The sequence below is a fragment of the Salvelinus sp. IW2-2015 genome, linkage group LG9 (assembly GCF_002910315.2).
Source record: "Salvelinus sp. IW2-2015 linkage group LG9, ASM291031v2, whole genome shotgun sequence".
NCBI lineage: Eukaryota > Metazoa > Chordata > Actinopteri > Salmoniformes > Salmonidae > Salvelinus > Salvelinus sp. IW2-2015.
The window spans coordinates 14,868,469-14,873,465 of NC_036849.1; the positions used below are offsets into that span (position 1 = coordinate 14,868,469).

Consider the following 4,997-nt stretch of genomic DNA (forward strand, 5'->3'; position numbering starts at 1 on the left):
CGTTTAATAGTCTTACCGATGCTTTGTCGATGGTGTCCACGGCGTACTTTATAGTCCCCGGCCTCGCTCCTGTACTAGGATTGTTTTCCACTGGTTTATTCTTTCCAGCCTATTGCGCCAGTAGTAAAGAGAATCCTCTCCGCCTGATTTTCCGTTGCGTTTTCGTTTTTATTCTGGGTACGTATCCCATTAGTCACACTGTCTCTCATCCTGATACTTCGTTTATACCTGACCATGCTGCAGTCCCTTCCTGTGTTTACCCTTTCCTGCTGTTTTATACTCAAGTGTTACAATGGTGTTTTGATTGGAAAGCAGAGCAATAGACGACTGTTCCAAAAGCCAACTTCTCCCTCACAAGAAAAAACATGTCTGCACTTCTCTCTATAAAGGTCAGGTGTGGTGTAGCTGTGACAGGAGTGACAGAAGATGCCAGCCCAGTCCCCTCCATCCTCCTTCCCCCTGCCTGTTCCCTCTCCACCATGAGCCCATTCCTTGGTACGGTGCAGGCATGAAAACAGCTCAACCTGGAGAGCGACACCAAAGTAACACAGCTCAACCTGGAGAGCGACACAGTAACACAGCTCAACCTGGAGAGGCGACACAGTAACACAGCTCAACCTGGCCAGTGCGGAGCAGCGACCCAAGTAAACAAGCTCACCGGAGAGCGACACAGTAACACAGCTCAACCTGGCGAGAGCGGGAGAGCGACACAGTAACACAGCTCAACCTGTGAGAGCGACACAAGTACCAGCTCAACCTGGGAGCAGGACACAGCCTTGTCAGGGTGGTAGTAGTGTGTGATCCTCCTTGTCAGGGTGGTAGTAGTGTGTGATCCTCCTTGTCAGGGTGGTAGTAGTGTGTGATCCTCCCAGTCTGTCTGTGTGATGATACTGAGCCTGTGGTACTCCCAGGCAGGGTAGTAGTAGTATGATGGTAGTACAGTAATAGTCGTCTGATCTTCCCTGTCTGTCTGTGTGGTGAGCCTGCTCTGTGATCCTCCCCTGGTGGGCATGGTGTCAGACAGACGCTGTCACTCTTCCAGCTGACACCCCCAGCCTGATCCCTGACAGACGACATGTTGCCCGGCCGCCCCACACCACCCCAACACTCTGATGTGTGACTGAATGTCTGTCTAGCCCAGACCCAGAGGCTGCTGGGAGCCCATAGGAATGCAGGGCAAATCTCAGGCCACAGATGACAAAATCCTCTTTAGAGGTCAGAATTCCCCAGGGACAGCAGCATTAACATCTCTGCCTCTCCACAGAGCCCTAAAACGTCCTCATCCTCAAATGTCATCCATGTTTTGTAACAAACAAGGCTGGTCCCCTGGCCTAAGCCATCATAAACATTGGACGCTTGTACACTGTGAGTGTGTGTACTTACTCAAGCGTGTGTTTGAGAAGTGTTTTTGTGTGAGATGCGATACTAGAGAATGAATGGTGTCAGTGCCATGTGGTGCAGGATAGACTAAAGGGGGAGAGAGGGAACAATCGCTCCTTTTGGCCGCATCAGTCTCATGCTGCCAAGCTCTGCTCTGTCTGTCCCAGAATGCACCGCAGGGTGAATAGGCCGCTCTCACCCAGGCCTGCCAAATGAGAGACTGGGAGAGTGTGTGTGTGTACTGGGAAAGAGGGAGTGGGCACCACAGTTTCGTGTATGTGGTTAATGTTTATGCATGGTTTGATTGAGGGGAGACTTGATGCCCAGCCTGGAAAATGTAGTTTGAAGACCTGATTATTATCATCATCATTATTTATTTATACCGTAGCTTCCTCATCCAACTAATATCATTAAAATCCCATTAGCATTTTTCGTCTCACAACAGTGGATAGATTACTGTATGTGTATAATTGCTGGTGCCTCCAAGATCATGTTTGTGATCGGAGACTAAAGTGAGAGGGACACATTTGGGAACCCCTCTAGCCTAGTCTTGCCTAGTTCAAGCTCTGTGGGCCCACCTCACTAAACCCAGGATAGGCTGGTGCTGCTGGATACTTTTCTAATGAGCTCTGACAAAGGGAGTGAAGAGGCCCTGCTTGCTAAACAGTGAACACACACCCTTTCTCCTCCTCCCTCCTCCTTGTAAAGCAGATTAATTAAAAGCGCTCTCTCTCCACTCTTATCAGTGTGAGTAAGGCACTTACAGTAAGCCCCCAGGGGAGCCTCTCTTGTCAGGGTGGGCAGGCAGGGGGGAGGGGGGAGCCTCTCTTGTCAGGGTGGGCAGGCAGGGGGGAGGGGGGAGCCTCCAGGAGAGATGCTAATTTCATCCACTGGAGATCTTACTGCTGCTGTTAGCACCTCTGTCTGTCTCTGTCTTTGTACATTCTGATATGTATCTCCATCATTTGTGTCTTGTTCTATCATCTCTGCCATTCATTGCAGTTATGTCACTTGGTCTAGTCTTCACAAAGGTATTCTTGTCTCAGGTTACGGCCCTTCATATCAGCACAGCCCCATAAGAAGCTGGCTCTGGACCAGGTAAGATGATACACCTGCCTCTGTCTCTTACACCCTACACTCACAACACACAAAACAGACTATACCTTTCTGTCACTACCCATGGTTTTCTGACTGATTGCTGTGGACAACATCACTGACATAACCAAGCCTCTAGTCTCCCATTAACCAGATGGGGGAGAGTGATTCTTCAGCAGCAGTCTCACTAATGGGAGAGGAATGTGGCCGTGTCCTGCTGGGTTGTTCACATGCACTCAGGCGGTGTGGGCTGGAACATACAGGAGGGAGCCTCTCTCACCCACCCTTCATCCCTCTGCTGCTGTGTCCCGCTCTGTTCCCTTTCCATCTTTCTCTCATGTGGTTTTGGCAGCCATTAATGGAATCTCCCAGTGCAGGCTACAGCAACCAGGAAGAAACATTGCCACGAGCGGCCGGGTCAACAAGGCTTGTTACTAAGCAACCCCTCACCACCCCCTGGGAACTGGTATCAAATGGCTTCTCTGATTGGTTGGAGCTGGGTTTGCTTGGAATTCATGTTATGTAATGTTGTCTTTCATGCCTGCAAGGAGCACGGGAGAGAGAGAAAGGAGATGTGTGCTTTGCTGTTGCCTGGCAGTTTTTCTGTTTCTCTCTTTGTATTACCTAAACAAATGTCCTAGGAGTAAACTGCGCGTTGAGTTACCCGGCACTGCTTTCGCCTGACAGTCTTGGCAATAAATGCCTGTTTAAACGTCAAGCTCAGAGATGCTGGCAGGCTCCTGTGAGAAACCTCTCTTGGCAATAGAATAGAGACTAGCCTCATTTCACTGTTCCAGGCTTTTAAAGCTGAGACCAATCCAGCCCTTCCCCCAGTGTAAGCTATGGTAGAGAACCACTGACTCCATTGTTATGACTGACCTGATTCCACCACTCTCACCTTTAAAACTGTATGGAGACAAAATAGTTTCATCAGTTTGTCTTCTCGTTATCTCCCAAGGGGATTTCAACACTTCTTGCCTCTCCCAAAGCTCCTCCCCAACAGTCACAGACCCTTCCTCCCATACAGTGGCCAGCCACCCATTAATTAGTCTTCAGAATCATTTATGTATTTATTTATTTTTCCCTCATTTTCATAATTAACGAGTCTTCCAGCTCCTATTATAGAAATACATTTTCATCACTGGGAGGCTGGGCTCAGCAGGGTAGAAAAAGCTCAGCAGGAGCTCAGACATGCTGCTGCAGGGTGAGCCTAAATGTCTCTTCATCACACTGTGGATTCCCCCACCTGCCTCACCCATAGCCACCTGCAGTAGGGCTGGGATGGGGGATCAGGCTAGCCATAACCTCTGTATTGAGGCCCAGGTTGCAGATAGTGTGCAGAATCAGGTTACCAAGTCGGAACTGACTCTGAGGCGGCGCCCCACTCTGTGCTGGTAGAGAGTGGGCCTGTGGTCTATGATGATGTGGGAGATGAGGAGGATGAGGAAGAGCCCTGCGTCAGCGCCATGCAGCTGTTGGGAGGCAACGGTCAGTAAGAAACTTCAAACTGGCCTGGTAGCCAGGCTCCTCTAGCATTAGTTGTCATCCCATGTTGTCTGGCTACCAGGCTGTCTACAAATGTTTGACAACCATGTATTTTGAGAGCAGTTGAGCAATCATTTTATCTTCTTTTACTCCAGAGTATGGATGTGATGACGATGATGGATTCTAGCACTACTGCGTCTGGCCTGTTTCTCTGGACTGTTGTGCTACTGTATCAGCCCTCCAACCCCTGTCCACAGACTTACTGCTGGAGATGGTGGGGTCAACACATGACTTGTATGCTCTCAGGATGGTGGGGAGGTTGGAGGTGATGACGAGGGTCCCAATTTCTCCTCAGGATATCTCCTTTAACTAGGAAAGAGGTTGTGGTTAGTATTTTGCAGGATCTAACAAAGAGACTAACCAAAATGTCTCTTCTATCCTACATTTCGCATGTCACTCAAGTATATGTTGTCCCCCCCTCTATCATGGCCAATTCTGTCTCTGTATTCTTCACATGAAAGTACATTACCTAATGGTGAGATGTGTTGGGAACAATTGTCTCTCCCAGCTAATATGAGAACTGGTATTAGTCCAATCAGTATTACAATCACAGCTACTCAAGAACAAATAATTAAAAATCTGTATGGGAGTTTACTTCTCGAAAACAAAATATTGCATTAATGTTGCCTTGAATATGCAAAACCATATGCGTATGTTTTTCAGTTGAACTGGTAGTATTTTTATTTCTTTTTCAACGCTGTTATTTCTTGCATTATGTGGTATGATTTCTCATGACATTTTTTATGGAGAAATATTCTGCGAAATGTTTTGAAGGGATCAGGAAGTGTTAATCATTTGTACGTAGAACTGGCAAATCTGAATTATTGTTGATGAACAAAGCAATGTTATGCATTCCGGGTGTTCTGGGTTTATTTTGTAAATTAGCTTTTATGGTTATATATTTTTAAATGTTGATTGGGAGGACTACTGGTGATTAGTTCAATATGTTGTTGATGCACAACTGTATTTAAGGAGGT

General features: G+C 47.5%; 1 pseudogene; it reads left to right on the forward strand.

The window, feature by feature from the left end:
- Positions 1–4,693, forward strand: part of LOC111969004 (transcription factor IIIB 90 kDa subunit-like) — a 56,512-nt pseudogene extending 51,819 nt beyond the window's left edge.
- The last annotated feature ends 304 nt before the right edge of the window (positions 4,694–4,997 follow it).